Source organism: Anolis carolinensis, unplaced genomic scaffold, assembly GCF_035594765.1.
Source record: "Anolis carolinensis isolate JA03-04 unplaced genomic scaffold, rAnoCar3.1.pri scaffold_7, whole genome shotgun sequence".
NCBI lineage: Eukaryota > Metazoa > Chordata > Lepidosauria > Squamata > Dactyloidae > Anolis > Anolis carolinensis.
This window is the reverse complement of record NW_026943818.1, coordinates 30,329,545-30,347,751: the sequence shown is the minus strand read 5'-3', so window position 1 is coordinate 30,347,751 and position 18,207 is coordinate 30,329,545. Positions and strand designations below refer to the sequence as shown.

The following is an 18,207-nucleotide window of genomic DNA, read 5'->3' as shown; positions in this document are numbered from 1 at the left end:
GACACAGAATATTTATTTATTTATTTATGACAGTATTTCTTCCCAAACCTTCTCACCCAATAAGGGGAGACTCAGGGTGGCTTACAAATAGAAAATACACATATAAACAATTACAATGACATTTCAATTCAATTCAAAATTCAGTGACATTAAAACATTCATAAAACTATTATTATTAAGGCAAAAATTCAATGCCTTATTATACAAAGCAAAAAAAAACATAACATAAAATCAATAGGAACAATCAACATATAAATACACTTTAGTGCCATGTAGGCAGAGTTAAATACTCTTTGGCACTTGCCAGAGGTACTTGGGGTGCAAGAAAATTATATATAATAAATATTATAAATAATAATAATAATACAAAATAATACTTTATTTTTATATTCCCGCTCCCATCTCCCCCAGGAGGACTCGGGGTGGCTCACATGGGAAACAAGCCCAATGTCACATGTAATAAACAGTCATACATTAAAAATATAAACAATATAAACAATTAAACCATATAACAGCATATCAGAACAATGAGTCTGAGCATAGTACAATATATATATAGAGAGGCAAAAATTATACAGGTACTTTATTTGTAAAAACAAGGTCAGGTGTATAAAATGCAGTAACATAAACTGTCCTGTAATCTAGATGTTTAATGCTGTCAAATATTGAACGTTGTGCCTTTGAATAATAACCAGAACACACTTTTTTGGGAAGAGTTTTCTTCTTGAAAGCTGACCTCGTTGGAAAGGGGTCGACCTCAGCAGCTCCGAAAAGGCAAGGCGTCCTGCTCTCCGCTCTCTCTCTGGGATCTCCGTCCGTCCGTCCGTCCGTCCTTCCGTCCTTGGCTCTTGTCCAGGAGGAGCCCCTCCCTCGGGGATTTTGGAGACATGGAACAAGGGAGAAGACAGGGGTCAGGAGGGCTGAACCCAGGGGAGCATCTCGCTTTTGGGGGGCTCTTGGGAACGACGGGAGCAAAGGCACCGCTTTACGCACGTGGCTTTTCCTCCTGCTAAGAGGAGAGGATCCCCTGTCACCAGGCATTTGTGGGGGTCCCTGGGGGGGTGGCCCTGCACGGAGACAAGGGGGGGGGGTCCTGGGCCCCACGTTTGCATTCAGAAACAGGCTCCCGTGCGCCAGACCTTTGCGTGAGGAACGCGGCTGCCCCTGGGAGGGAGGGAGGGCCGTCCGTTGGCCCTGGGCGGATGGTGGGGGGCTTTCCTAGGCCGTCGGATGGGGGCAGAGCGGATGGGGGCCAAGCCCGGTACCACAGGGAGGCCTCTGGGGGCCCGGGCGGGGGGCTCCCAGCACAGGGCAGGGGCCGGGGGGCCGGGGGGGCCGGAGCCCTTCTTCCCACGGGAGGCCCGGAGGCCCCCTCCCACTTGGTTCTTGCCAACAGGCAAAAACAGTCCTATTTAAAAGCCTAGCCTGCCCGGGTTAGAACTGGGTTAGTAGGGTTAGCGGTTAGTGCAGGGATTAATCTGAGCTACTACATCCCGGGGACGTTTTAAAATGCCCGTGACGTGGGCTGAGAGCGGCCCCTCGGGTCCCCAGGGGGGTGCCAAGGCCGGGCCCCCGCTCTCCCCCCAGCCGTGACCCCCTGCACATCCAGGGAGACCCCCCCCCCACGACCTGCCCAGGGCAAAGGGAGGACCTGTCCGTCACCGAGTGGGGCCTCAACGCCACGCACAAGGGGAGCCGTGGGTGGTGTTCCTTGCGCAAAGGCCTAGCGCACTGCTCTTGAATGCAAAGGCCTAGGAGCCTGCTCTTGAATGCAAAGGTAGGCGTTAAATGCCTGGTCTAACATTAATGACAGGGGATCTCAGTGGGGGGGCCCTCCCCATCAGTGGGGGGCCCCTCCCCCTAGCAACAACATACTACTATAGAACATATGAATATTGTGCTAGGATAATAATAGACTCTATTGTATATTAATGTCATATTGATACTAATATGAATAAATAATATGAACATACATACTACTATATAACATAATAACATTGTGCTAGGATAATAATATACTCTATTGCAGGGGTCCCCAAACCTTTTAAACAGGGAGCCAGTTCACGATCCTTCAGACCATTGCAGGGCCAGACTATAGTTGGCCACCAAGCAATAATAATAATAATTAATAATAATAATAATTATGAGGGTTGGAAGGGTTGGCCATTGAGTCCAATCCCTTTCTGCCTTTGTGCACCGAAAGCACAAGCAAAGCACCCCTGACAGATGGCCACCCAGCCTCAATGCTAATAATAATAATAATAATAATAATAATAAGGGTTGTGCTGTGGGGGCCGGATAAATGGCTTCGATGGGCCGCATCCCGCACACGGGCCTTAGTTTGGGGACCCCTGCTCTATTGTATATTAATGTAATATTGATACTAATATGAATAACTAATATTAACATCTAATGACTAATACTGACATCTAATAATTAAGATGCTCCTCCCCTAATAACATGCTATTCTAATTTTTATATACAGTAGAGTCTCACTTATCCAACACTCGCTTATCCAACATTCTGGATTATCCAACACATTTTTGTAGACAATGTTTTCAAGACATCATGATTTTTTGGTACTAAATTCATAAATACAGTAATTACTACATAGCATTACTGCATATTGAACTACTTTTTCTGTCAAATTTGTTGTATAACATGATGATTTGGTGCTTAATTTGTAAAATCATAAACTAATTTGATGTTTAATAGGCTTTTCCTTAATCCCTCCTTATTATCCAACATATTCGCTTATCCAACATTCTGCTGGCCCGTTTATGTTGGATAAATGAGACTCTACTGTGTGTGTATATATATATATATATAAAATTTAATATATAATAATTACAACATATTGTATATACATATATTCATAATATTATATTGTAATACGATATACTAATAATACAATATAATAATATTAATTATATATTATGTTTTGCATGTAATATTACTAATAATACTACCATATATTGATATAGTACAATATAGTAATTTATTGCCAGTATTGTACTATGCTAATAATATAATATTGTATGTAAATTTAATTTTTAAGCCGTTCTGAGTCCCCTTCGGGGTGAGAAGGGCAGCATATAAATCTAATAAATAAATAAATAAATAAAGCAATATAATACTAACAATGATACAATAATATTAATTACATATTATATTTTAAATGTAATATTGCTAACAATATTTCTATATAGTGGTATAGTGCAATGTAGTAATATATAATGCTAATATTGTGCTATGCTAATGAGATAGTGTATGTAAATATAACTTGTAAGCCGCTCTGAGTCCCCTTTAAGGGAAAAGAGGGCGGGGTATAAATGTAGTAAATAAATAAATACATAAATCTCTTTTTACCAGGCTTCAAATTAATAATATGGGGTCCCTTCATGCCTGGCTATGCAGTCATTGAGAATAAGGCTGGACCCCATAGGCCTGCATTGAGGTTAAGATTCTGCCAGGCATCCTATTAAAAATGGAGGGTCCCTCCCCTTACGTTAACCAGAGGGGATCTCCTTTATCCAACAAGAGAGGTTCCCACCTGCTAGGTTTGGCTTTAAACGCAGCGGGTCCCTCAGAAGCCTGGTTTTAAATTAATTGCAAACCTCCTTTAACGAGGGTTTGCCTTACAAATAGAGTTTTCCACGTGCCAGGCCCTTTTTATCAAGGTTGGCCCGGGCTGTGGCGCAGGCGGGAGAGGAAGCCAGCTGCAATTATAACTGCAATGAATCACTCTGACCAGGAGGTCATGAGTTCGAGACCCGCTCGGAGCTTATGTTTGTTTGTCTTTGTTCTATGTTAAAAGGCACTGAATGTTTGCCTATATGTGTCATGTGATCCGCCCTGAGTCCCCTTTGGGGTGAGAAAGAAGGGCGGAATAGAAATGCTGTCAATAAATAATAAATAAAAGGGGCTCCACGTATACCTTGAATGGGTTCTCTTTGCGAGCGCTTGGCCGGAAGCCCCAAACTGCTTCAAGGCATTTCCAATGGCCAATTGCCGGAGTGGGAGTCCCCGATCTATTGGGGGGAGAGTCCCTGAGGGCCCCCAGCTGTATATGCGTGTGTGTGTGTGTCATGTGTGTGTCATGTGTGTGTGTGCAAAGCAGCCGTGGAGGTTGGAAGGAACGTCTCACCTGGCTTTAGGGCTCCGCTGTAGGAATCTCCTTCCCGGAATCTTCTTTTTACCTGTGTAGCAGATGCTTTCCAAACAGGAAGGATCCCTCTCGGCCGATGGGAGACGGTGTCCGGCAGGAGCCCTCCGGGAGTCCAGGCACATGAAACGGGAGAGAAAAGAGAAGGTCTATACCCGACTTTTCATGAAAAAAGAATAGGATATCTCCCCAGGCAGGCCTTAAGGGTTAAAAGAACCAGGGATCTCCCCACGGTTGGCCTTAAGGGTTAAAAGAACCAGGGATCTCCCCACGGTTGGCCTTAAGGGTTAAAAGAACCAGGGATCTCCCCACGGTTGGCCTTAAGGGTTAAAAGAACCAGGGATCTCCCCACGGTTGGCCTTAAGGGTTAAAAGAACCAGGGATCTCCCCACGGTTGGCCTTAAGGGTTAAAAGAACCAGGGATCTCCCCACGGTTGGCCTTAAGGGTTAAAAGAACCAGGGATCTCCACATCGCCTGGCGTTACCTTAAAGAATAGGAGATCTCTATAGGCCAGGCCACCTTAGTTTAACAACAAGAGATCTCTATAGGCCAGGCCACCTTAGTTTAACAACAAGAGATCTCTATAGGCCAGGCCACCTTAGTTTAACAAAAGGGGATCTCTATAGGCCAAGCCGCCTTAGTTTCTGGATAGGAGATCTCTATAGGCCTTACTTTAAGAATAGAGGATCCCCTTTAACCAGGTCCCCTGGGTGGGTGGCCTTACATAAATAAAAGGGGGTCCCTACATGCCTATGTTTGCAGTCCAAAACCAGGTTGGCCATGTTCTGGCGGCCACGGCTGGCCTCCCCTTGTGTGTGGCGCCGAAGCTCCGCCCGGGGAGGGAGGGGGCGTCCGTTGGCCCTGGGCGGACGAGATACAGGCGGCAGGGGTCATGGGTTGGGGGAGAGCGGGGGGCCCAGCCCTGGCACCGTGGGGGGCACACTGAGGGCCCCAGGGGCTGCTCTCAGGACACCTTGCGGGCCTTTTGAATGTCCTTCTAGGGGAGCCCTTCTATGGGGGGCCAGGAGGCCCCCTTCCCTCCCAGCTTGGTTCTTGCCAGCAGGCAAAACACAGTCCTATTTAAAAGGCCAGCCTGCCCTAGTTAGAATGGTGTTAGTAGGGTTAGTAGGTGAGTTAAGGTATTAATATTTTTATTGCTAGCCACTGTCTAAGTTTAAGGGAGCTTTTAAAATGCCCGTAAGGTGTGCTGCTCCCCGCGGTGCCAGGGCCGGGCCCCCCGCTGCCCCCCAAGCTGTGGCCCCTACGGCTTGTATAGGAAAACCCCCATCATCTGCCTAGAACAAAGGGAGGACCCGTCCGTTCCCGAGTGGGAACCTTCGATGCCACACACGAGGGGAACCGTGTTCTTCATGCAAAAGCCTAGCACACAGGTAGCCTGTTTTTTATTGCAAAGATAGACATGAAATGCCTAGCCTGACACCCATTACCCTGACAATGACCTTTTTTGGGGGGCGGGCGGTGTCCTTGCGAGAGTGTCTTCAAGCATCTTCTGTCTTCTGTCTCTTCGACCTTTTGTTTCTTCCCTTTCTTCCCTTTGACTTGAATTCAGCGCTGGGAGAAGAGTGAGTGGGAAGAAAGCTTTCAGAAAAAAAAAACAGGCATTGTCTTCTTTCTATTTTGCAAGGCCAGGAAGACAGTTCCCATCTTGTCTCCCGTAACATGCTATGCTAATAATATAATATGTATTGTGTATATATAGTATATTGTATATAATATACAATATAATAGACAATGATATATCATAATATAATATATTGAATATAAATATAATATTGAGAATATTATAATGTAATACAATATAATTCAAATACTAATGAAATATAATATTAATTATTTTATATATTACATGTAATATTTCTAATAATATTACAGTATGATGGTATAGTACAATATAGTAATATATAATGCTATTATTGTGTATGCTAATATAATACTTTGTATGTACATATATAATTATATATAATATATATAATATATAATCAATATCATTGTTTTATTATTAAATTGTATTACATTACAATATTACTATCAATATTATATGTATATTCATTAGATTATAATATATTATATTGTCCATTATATACAAAATTATTTTTATATATATATATAATTTTATATATATATAATTATATATATATAATTTTCAGCATAGCATGTTATGGGTCTTAAGGCTGGAAATAAATCAGATTGGTAAAAAAAATGCAATTATTATTCTACTCATTTCCTCTGGAAAGCTGTGTGAATTTTCAAAAATGTTGCCATGTGTTGTCAAAGGCTTTCATGGCCGGAATCACTGGGTTGTTGTGAGTTTCTGGGCTGCCACCTCAAAAAGCAGGGCCAGCTAACACCTCCAAACACAGGATTCCCCCAGGCAGGAAGCAGCCAGGCCTTGAAACTGCAGGCCATTCAATGCTAATCAAGGTGGCCAATAGCAGCATTCACATTGGCCTCCAACAGACAAGAGTTCTTTCTCCCACCCTGGACATTTGGCAGATATATAAAAACTTCACCAGCAATCTATGGTTTCCTGCCATAGATGTGGGCGAAACGTCAGGAGAGAATGCTTCTGGAAACCAATTATTATTTCAGATTATAATAAATAAAATGCAACAATATTCACCTGGTCCCTTCAGAAAAAGCTGTGCTAATTTTCAAAAGTTTTGCCTTTGTTTCTCCCTTCCGTTTCACAAGGCTTGGCCATTTCTGAGGTAAAGTCTGAGATGACCATCTCTTAATAAATAAAATTGGCATTTTCTTCTTTCTATTTCACAAGGCTTTTCTGAGGTAAAGGTTCGATAAAGAAATTTCTGAAATAATAAGGAAACATACATGAATAAAGTGAAAAGAAGTTCTCCAGATGACAGAAAAAACATATTCTGAGGTAAAACTTATGGCTCAGAGTAAAGCCACCTGGCTCTTTATGGCCCTTTGTGGGTCTTAAGGCGGGAAATAAATCAAATGGTGTAAATTTCCAAAAATGTTGTTCTTTGTCTTTCTCTGGACAAAAGTTTTGTCATTTTTGAGGTGATAGAATAATAAACTATTCATCAATAAAGCAGGTATTACAGTAGAGTCCCGCTTATCCAACGTAAACGGGCCGACAGAACGTTGGATAAGCGAATATGTTGGATAATAAGGAGAGATTAAGGAAAAGCCTATTCAACATTAAATTAGTTTATGATTTTACAAATTAAGCACCAAAACATTATGTTATACAACAAATTTGACAGAAAGTCGTTCAATATGCAGTAATACTATGTAGTAATTACTGTATTTACGAATTTAGCACCTAAATATCAGGATTTATTGAAAACATGGACTACAAAAATGCGTTGGATAATCCAGAACGTTGGATAAGCGAGTGTTGGATAAGTGAGACTCTACTGTATTTGTGAATATTTTTTCTGAGTATTTTGCTTATTTTTGGCAAATGTTTCCACAAATATTTGTATGATTTTTTGGGTGAATATTTTATTTCAATGTTTGTGAATGTTTCCATGATTGTTTTTTTTCTGAATACGTTTGTGAATATTTTTATGAATATTTTTCCCCAAATACTTTGCTTATTTTGGGCAAATGTTTCTGCAAATATTTTTTATGATTATGTTTGTCAATACTTTAATGATTTTGTAAATATTTCAGTGAACATTGTTTCCAACTGTATCTTCTCTCTTCCTAGAGAAAGGCTTTGTGACGAGGTGATTTCTGAGGCAAAACCTCATGGAAGTCTTAATCAACGAAATAGTTTCCTTCTTTCTGTTTCACAAAGCCTTTATCCACCTTTATCTGGAGAAAGACCTGGTGCTATTTGAGGCCGTTTTTGAAAATTTAAGACCAGAGTAATATAATAAAGCAGGCCTTTCCTCCTCTTTGTATTTCACTTTTGAGGGGATTCCTGAGGGAATGAAAGAACCCCCAAAACAACAAGGAAACCAACCTAAAACCGAGTGGGAGAGAGAGGGTCCTCTGGACGGGAAGAAAAGCCTTTCCTGAGGTAAAAGTGACTCCCCAAAGGAAAGGCGTCTCTCTCCTCTTTCAACTCTTCAACTGGGCGCCAAACGAGGCCCCGTTTCCTGAGGTAAATTCACGGCTGAGGCGCCAAGAAGAAGCCCCGCCTCCACCACGGCCGCCTTTTCGGCCATGGTCCCACCCCTCCTCCCTCTGCCGCCGCCCGATTGGACGATTCTCCCGCACGTCACAGGCGGGAAAGCAGGGAGCGGCTCGACGCATGCGCACTCCGTTGTCATCTAAAATAGATACAGTAGTCTCACTTATCCAACGTTCAGGATTATCCAACACATTTTTATAGTCAACGTTTTCAATATATCGTGATATTTTGGTGCTAAATTCATAAAGTAATGACAACATAACATTACTGCGTATTGAACTGCTTTTTCTGTCAAATCAAATTGGTTTCCCAGAAGCATTCTCTCCTGACGTTTCGCCCACATCTCTTATGCAACTTATGATTTAGCACTGGTATGTGACATAATACTAATGATATAACATACTAGGGGTGTATTATAGACATTGTGGTATATGATTAATATAGTACAATCTAAGAAAAAACAATTGGTTTCCCAGAAGCATTCTCTCCTGACGTTTCGCCCACATCTCTTATGCAACTTATGATTTAGCACTGGTATGTGACATAATACTAATAATATAACATACTAGTGGTGCATTATATATATTGTGGTATATGATTAATATAGTACAATGTAAGAAATAATAATTGGTTTCCCAGAAGCATTCTCTCCTGACGTTTCGCCCACATCTCTTATGCAACTTATGATTTAGCACTGGTATGTGACATAATACTAATAATATAACATACTAGTGGTGTATTATAGATATTGTGGTATATTATTAATATAGTACAATCTAAGAAATCATAATTGGTTTCCCAGAAGCATTCTCTCCTGACGTTTCGCCTACATCTCTTATGCAACTTATGATTTAGCACTAAAATGTGACATAATACTAATAATATAATATACTCGTGGTGTATTATAGACATTGTGGTATATGATTAATATAGTACAATCTAAGAAAAAATAATTGGTTTCCCAGAAGCATTCTCTCCTGACATTTCGCCCACATCTCTTATGCAACTTTTGATTTAGCACTAAAATGTGACATAATACTAATAATATAATATACTCGTGGTGTATTATAGACATTGTGGTATATGATTAATATAGTACAATCTAAGAAATAATAATTGGTTTCCCAGAAGCATTCTCTCCTGACGTTTCGCCCACATCTCTTATGCAACTTATGATTTAGCACTAAAATGTGACATAATACTAATAATATAATATACTCGTGGTGTATTATAGACATTGTGGTATATGATTAATATAGTACAATCTAAGAAAAAACAATTGGTTTCCCAGAAGCATTCTCTCCTGACGTTTCGCCCACATCTCTTATGCAACTTATGATTTAGCACTGGTATGTGACATAATACTAATAATATAACATACTAGTGGTGCATTATAGATATTGTGGTATATTATTAATATAGTACAATCTAAGAAATCATAATTGGTTTCCCAGAAGCATTCTCTCCTGACGTTTCGCCCACATCTCTTATGCAACTTATGATTTAGCACTAAAATGTGACATAATACTAATAATATAATATACTCGTGGTGTATTATAGACATTGTGGTATATGATTAATATAGTACAATCTAAGAAAAAATAATTGGTTTCCCAGAAGCATTCTCTCCTGACGTTTCGACCACATCTCTTATGCAACTTATGATTTAGCACTGGTATGTGACATAATACTAATGATATAACATACTAGGGGTGTATTATAGACATTGTGGTATATGATTAATATAGTACAATCTAAGAAATAATAATTGGTTTCCCAGAAGCATTCTCTCCTGACGTTTCGCCCACATCTCTTATGCAACTTATGATTTAGCACTGGTATGTGACATAATACTAATGATATAACATACTAGGGGTGTATTATAGACATTGTGGTATATGATTAATATAGTACAATCTAAGAAATAATAATTGGTTTCCCAGAAGCATTCTCTCCTGACATTTCGCCCACATCTCTTATGCAACTTATGATTTAGCACTAATATGTTACATAATACTAATAATATAACATACTAGGGGTGTATTATAGACATTGTGGTATATTATTAATATAGTACAATCTAAGAAAAAATAATTGGTTTCCCAGAAGCATTCTCTCCTGACGTTTCGCCCACATCTCTTATGCAACTTATGATTTAGCACTAAAATGTGACATAATACTAATAATATAACATACTAGGGGTGTATTATAGACATTGTGGTATATGATTAATATAGTACAATCTAAGAAATAATAATTGGTTTCCCAGAAGCATTCTCTCCTGACGTTTCGCCCACATCTCTTATGCAACTTATGATTTAGCACTAAAATGTGACATAATACTAATAATATAACATACTAGGGGTGTATTATAGACATTGTGGTATATGATTAATATAGTACAATCTAAGAAATAATAATTGGTTTCCCAGAAGCATTCTCTCCTGACGTTTCGCCCACATCTCTTATGCAACTTATGATTTAGCACTAAAATGTGACATAATACTAATAATATAATATACTCGTGGTGTATTATAGACATTGTGGTATATGATTAATATAGTACAATCTAAGAAAAAATAATTGGTTTCCCAGAAGCATTCTCTCCTGACGTTTCGCCCACATCTCTTATGCAACTTATGATTTAGCACTAAAATGTGACATAATACTAATAATATAATATACTCGTGGTGTATTATAGACATTGTGGTATATGATTAATATAGTACAATCTAAGAAAAAACAATTGGTTTCCCAGAAGCATTCTCTCCTGACGTTTCGCCCACATCTCTTATGCAACTTATGATTTAGCACTGGTATGTGACATAATACTAATAATATAACATACTAGTGGTGTATTATAGATATTGTGGTATATTATTAATATAGTACAATCTAAGAAATCATAATTGGTTTCCCAGAAGCATTCTCTCCTGACGTTTCGCCCACATCTCTTATGCAACTTTTGATTTAGCACTAAAATGTGACATAATACTAATAATATAACATACTAGGGGTGTATTATAGACATTGTGGTATATGATTAATATAGTACAATCTAAGAAATCATAATTGGTTTCCCAGAAGCATTCTCTCCTGACGTTTCGCCCACATCTCTTATGCAACTTATGATTTAGCACTAAAATGTGACATAATACTAATAATATAACATACTAGGGGTGTATTATAGACATTGTGGTATATGATTAATATAGTACAATCTAAGAAATAATAATTGGTTTCCCAGAAGCATTCTCTCCTGACGTTTCGCCCACATCTCTTATGCAACTTATGATTTAGCACTAAAATGTGACATAATACTAATAATATAATATACTCGTGGTGTATTATAGACATTGTGGTATATGATTAATATAGTACAATCTAAGAAAAAATAATTGGTTTCCCAGAAGCATTCTCTCCTGACGTTTCGCCCACATCTCTTATGCAACTTATGATTTAGCACTAAAATGTGACATAATACTAATAATATAATATACTCGTGGTGTATTATAGACATTGTGGTATATGATTAATATAGTACAATCTAAGAAAAAACAATTGGTTTCCCAGAAGCATTCTCTCCTGACGTTTCGCCCACATCTCTTATGCAACTTATGATTTAGCACTGGTATGTGACATAATACTAATAATATAACATACTAGTGGTGTATTATAGATATTGTGGTATATTATTAATATAGTACAATCTAAGAAATCATAATTGGTTTCCCAGAAGCATTCTCTCCTGACGTTTCGCCCACATCTCTTATGCAACTTTTGATTTAGCACTAAAATGTGACATAATACTAATAATATAACATACTAGGGGTGTATTATAGACATTGTGGTATATGATTAATATAGTACAATCTAAGAAATCATAATTGGTTTCCCAGAAGCATTCTCTCCTGACGTTTCGCCCACATCTCTTATGCAACTTATGATTTAGCACTAAAATGTGACATAATACTAATAATATAACATACTAGGGGTGTATTATAGACATTGTGGTATATGATTAATATAGTACAATCTAAGTAATAATAATTGGTTTCCAGAAGCATTCTCTCCTGACGTTTCACCCACAATGTAATTTTATTGGTATCTATTTTTATTTCTGAAATTTCCCACCCTCGGCTTATACTGGAGTCAATGATTTCCCAGGGTTTTTTTGTGGTAAAATTAGATGCCTCGGTTTATATTCGGGTCGGCTTATATCCGGGTATATAGGGTATTTGAAGAATATTCCATGGAGAGGCCTTCGTCCTCATCCTCCTCCTCCTCATCCTCCTCCTCCGTCTCCATTGACGGCAATGCGGGGAATTTTCCAGTCCGCCTGCAATGCGCGCCTTTCACCACTGGATGGAGACAAACACACACAGCGGCTTCTTCCCATTCATTTTCTCTCCGCCTGCAATGCGCGCCTTTCACCACTGGATGGAGACAAACACACACAGCGGATTCCTGGCCATTGAATAGCCTTGCAGCATCAAAGCCTGGCTGCTTCATACCTAGGGGACTCCATTGTCGGCCAACTTGAATCCCATTGAATAGCCTTGCAGCATCAAAGCCTGGCTGCTTCATACCTAGGGGACTCCATTGTCGGCCAACTTGAATCCCATTGAATAGCCTTGCAGCATCAAAGCCTGGCTGCTTCATACCTAGGGGACTCCATTGTCGGCCAACTTGAATCCCATTGAATAGCCTTGCAGCATCAAAGCCTGGCTGCTTCATACCTAGGGGACTCCATTGTCGGCCAACTTAAATCCCATTGAATAGCCTTGCAGCATCAAAGCCTGGCTGCTTCATACCTAGGGGACTCCATTGTCGGCCAACTTGAATCCCATTGAATAGCCTTGCAGCATCAAAGCCTGGCTGCTTCATACCTAGGGGACTCCATTGTCGGCCAACTTGAATCCCATTGAATAGCCTTGCAGCATCAAAGCCTGGCTGCTTCATACCTAGAGGACTCCATTGTCGGCCAACTTCAATCCCATTGAATAGCCTTGCAGCATCAAAGCCTGGCTGCTTCATACCTAGAGGACTCCATTGTCGGCCAACTTCAATCCCATTGAATAGCCTTGCAGCATCAAAGCCTGGCTGCTTCCTACCTACGGGGAATCCTCTTTATGCCACGAAGGAAACCCCACTAAGGACTACGCCACAGCAACGCGTGGCCGGGTACAGCGAGTTATATTATACGACTATATTGCAATATTATTAGTAATATTTCATATAATAAAAATATACAATTATAGTGAATTATATGTACATCCTCTGGAGGAGAGAGGGCGGTCTAGAAATAAAGTTTTGTTGTTATTATGTTATTCTTATTGGAAAACTAAGCAAGGGGGGGTTATATCTCCTAGGCTCCAATGGCATTGAGCTGTTGTAGGGTTTGTCTAGGATGGTGGGAGTTGTAGTTTGACAAGGCACCGGCACTCCTGGGCAGAAGACGGGAAAGACCTTGCAAAACCCTAACTCCCAGGATATTATTATTAGTAGTATTACTATTGTCATGTAATTATATTTCCCAAATGGCTCAATGATAGATCAATGGGATTCCTTATGTCTTTTCTCTTTGTCGCCCTCCTGTGGACAGAAGAATATTGCACTTGCCTTGGGATTCTGAGTCTTCGCTCTCTGCTGCCATCCAATGGTCAGAGGCGGAAGTGCAGCCTCGAGCGTTGAAGGCGCCTTTGTGCTGCACTTCCCGACCTGACCATTGGATGGCAGCAGAGAGCAAAGAATCAGAGTTTCAAGGCAAGTGCAATATTCTTCTGTCCACAGGAGGGCGACAGACAGAAAAGCCATTAGGACTTAATGTAATATTAATTGATATTTCTTTGATCCAGTATTAATCTTAAATAATACTAATACTACTAATAATAATCTTGGGAGTGAGAGGTTTGCAAGGCCTTTCACCCCCTCCACCCAAGAGTGCTGGTGCCTTGCCAAACTGCAACTCCCACCATCCCATGCAACCTCTGCAACTTTGCAACCGCACAATACTATGGCCGTGTTCCCGAAGCATTCTCTCCTGACATTTCGCCCACATTTATGGCAGGCATCCTCAGAGCTTGTGTGGTATTTTGGAAAACTAAGCAAGGGAGGTTTATCTATCTGTGGAATCACGTCCAGGGCGAGAGAAAGAACTCTTGTCTTGGAGGCAAGTGTGAATGTTGCCATTGGCCGCCTTGATTAGCATTGAATGGCCTTGCAGCCTCAAAGACTGGCTGCATTCCTGCCTGGGGGAATCCTTTGTTGTGAACGCGTTAGCTGGCCCTGATTGTTTCCTGTCTGGAATTCCTGTGGACTCGCAGGCCTGGGATAGTGAGCATTTATCGCACTTTAACTCTCCTTTTTATAAAGAAACAGCTCTCTCTTTTACACCAAGGTGGCCTTTGTGATCATTCGGAAGACCGTTTCCAGACTCAGGGCAAAATGCAACGGTTCTTCTCCCATCCTCTGTTCGTTCCCAGAGATTTTACTTAGTTTCAGGCGAATGGCGCAACAAGCAAAATGTCTGCATTTCCCTCCCCAATAAAAACACCCAAAACCTGGCCGTCGTGAAATAATAAACTTTATTGATTTCATGATGGGAGCCACCGTTTTGTATAGAAACAGAATCAAAACAAGCTCAGCGAGTTGTAACTCAGCCGTAAGGACAGAGAAGTGAGAATTCAGGCGGCTCCTACGTGTGTTTTCCCTTTCTGGGTTTAAGAAATGGTGCCTGGGAAGGAAGGAAGAGGTTTCTCAAGGAAATTGCATACATTTGCAACCAAAGTTGGTGTAAAGAAGTGTGTGTTTTTATTTTGATTTATGGATGACATGTTTATTTGATTTTGTTTAAACAGCCAGGTTTGGTTAAGTTTATTTTTTTATTTTATTTTTTGTATCATTTTTATTGAGAAGTTTCTTTTAAAACATCAAACATAAAACATAAGACGACATACGGCAGGGGAACAGGGAAGGGAGGGCAGGGGCAGGGCAAGTGTGTCTGGATTAGGGATTGTGAGAGGGGATAGACACTAGCAATGGGGGGGGGGATTGACTTCCGATCTTTGTCACTAATCATTTATGTTCCAATTAGATAGTTCTTATCATCTTTTCTTAAGGTAATAATAATAATAATAATAATAATAATAATAATAATAATAATAATTTTAGTTTTATACCCCGCCCCATCTCCCCGAAGGGACTCAGGGCGGCTTACATGGGGCCAAGCCCAGATATCAGACAATATAAAAACATATCAATAAAACAAGTCAATCAACAATAAAACAAATCATAAAACAAATGAGGTCACATACAATAAATATACTGATAAAATCCCGGGTTGGCTCCAAAAAGTAATATCTCCTACCCAGAAAAGAAGAAACCAACAGAGAAGATGTGCTTGGGAGGGGGGGGGAAATTATACCATTGTATTACATTTTAAAAAGAACAAAAAATGTAATGCCTGCAAGACATTTGTGGAGGGGGAAAAATAACTAGACTTTCCTGCAATTTTTTTAATGAGGAAGAGCTTAAGGGTTAAACTATTACATATACCTCCCATTCTAAGATCCCCATGGATGCAAGTAAACCTTATATTTCGCGGATATTTGGGCCAGAAACATATCACAGAATTGCAGCGAAGAACATAGAGAGGCCTACAAACACTTTGGAGGGGAGAGTTTACTACAGTAAGTAAAACCATGCATATCAAATCTATAGATAAGGAGACTGTACTGCAATCAGTAAAATCTTCATTATGTTTACCTAAACTACAACTTCCCAGAAAATCTGAATACAACCTTGCTGGTTCCCTTCTCTGAAGTAACAAGGTAGTCTTCAAAGTTTGACCAGTCCGTGGCTCTTATAGCTCTTCCGTTGCTCTTTCTCATTCAGAAGGTAAGTTTGTCCATATCCTTTATTTCAGTCCATTTGGTCAGCCAGGCATCTTTCGATGGGGCTTTCTCACTTTTCCATTGTTTTGCGATTACCATCCTTGCTGCAGTAATAAAAAAATGTAAATAGTTTATCTGTATTTAAATCTACCTTATCTAATTCATCATATAACCCTAGCAGGAGGAGCTCAGGCGTCTTCGCAAAGTTTGTGTTTAGAATTTTATTACTTTCGTCTAACATCATCGTCCAAAACTTTGCCATCTTTCTGCAACTCCACCACATAGGGTGGTACGAGCCCACTTGAGATTTACATTTCCAGCATTTATTATTAGTATTTTTATACATAAATCCTATCTTTTGGGGGGTTAGGTACCATCTATGCATTACTTTCAGCCAGTTTTCTTTCATGTCCATGGAGTACGTGTATTTAATTTTTTTCCTCCAAATCGATTTTCACTCATGTAGGTAAATCGGACATATGAAATAACAGAATAATATAATAACGATGCAATATAATAATAATATAATATAATATGAAATAAGAACAAAATAATATAATAATGATGAAAAACAATAATAATAATATAAAATAATATAAGATCCAAATAATATAAGGATGCAAAATAATAGTAATATAATAATATAAAATAACAACATAATAATGCAAAATACTGTGTATTATAATAACACGAAATAACAGAATATAATAATGATGCAAAATAATAATTATAATACGCAATACGTAAGAACAAATATAAAAACGATGTAAAATAATAATATAATAATATAAAACAACAACATAATAATGCAAAATCATGTGTATAATAGTATGAAACAACAAAATGTACAATTATAAAAGTGTATTATTATTATTATATTGTATTGCATCGGAATATTATTATCAATATTATATGTATATACATTATAATATTAGTACAGCACAATATAAGCATTATATATTATTATATTGTACTATAGGACTATATTGCAATATTATTAGGAATATTACATGTAATATAAATATATAATTATAATACCGTATTATTATTATTATTGTATTGTATTACATCGGAATATTATCAATATTATATGTGTATACAGTATATGATGAGTATAGTATGAGTATTCTCTATTATTCTATTGTGAAATTGATACAGGAGACATGATGGACAGGTGTCTTCCTGGTCCCGCCTTCTTCCTTCTGGTCTACTTTTTTACTTTCTCAAACCTATTAGTAGAAATAATTTCTAAGCCGAAGCGCCGGCGTTGTCCGTAGACACCTCCAGGGTCATGTGGCCACTGGCACGACGGCATGGAGCGCCGTTACCTTCCCGCTGGAGCGGTACCTATTGATCTACTCACACTCTGGAGGTTGGTGCTCACCTCCATTTATTTTTTTTAAATCATTTTTATTGAAATACATAAAAATACATAAAAAAGAAGAGGCCTGGGTGAACTTGGGACTCCAACTCCCACAATGCCTAGCAGCCAGCCTACGGGTTGGGAAGAGTCCCAAACTCCGGCAGGCAGGGAGGGCGCGCAGGCCAAGGGGCTTTTCCTGCCTGGGATTCCTTCCCCGCCTTGGCCTGCAAACGTCCGGGCAGGGAAGGGAGGCAGGCGCGGCCTCACGCCCAACCCCGGCTCGGTTTGGAAGGCCACGCTCCCGGCGCCCTTCCTCCTCCTCCCGGGCCTTGGCGACGAAGCCTCGACGGACCCGGGTCACCGTGGAAACGCCGCCCCGAACGCCTCTGACCGGGCCGGGCCGCCATCTTGCCGCCCTGTGACGGAGCTTCCGGTAACGCCGAGGAGGCCGCGCAGGCGCAGAAGGGAGGGACAGGGATGCCTGTAGTGGGCGGGGCCAAGTTCGCTCTCATACGGAGCAGGACGCGCAGGCGCATAAAGGGATGCCTGTAGTGGGCGGGGCCAAGTTCGCTCTCATAGGGAGCAGCCCGCGCAGGCGCATAAAGGGATGCCTGTAGTGGGCGGGGCCACGTTCGCTCTCATAGGGAGCAGCCC

The 18,207-nt window shown here is 40.0% G+C and overlaps 1 long non-coding RNA gene across 2 annotated transcripts; it reads right to left on the bottom strand.

Annotated features, from left to right (window-relative positions):
* Window positions 1–17,982, bottom strand: LOC134293196 (uncharacterized). 2 transcript variants are annotated; one of them, XR_010000207.1, is made up of 3 exons: window positions 16,098–16,653; window positions 6,808–6,994; window positions 1–5,738 (listed from the first exon to the last, which is right to left on the bottom strand). It is a non-coding gene; the product is annotated as an uncharacterized LOC134293196 (long non-coding RNA). The 2 variants fall into 2 exon arrangements; XR_010000208.1 differs by lacking the exon at window positions 6,808–6,994 and having other exon boundaries at window positions 16,098–17,982.
* Between the last annotated feature and the right edge of the window lie 225 nt (window positions 17,983–18,207).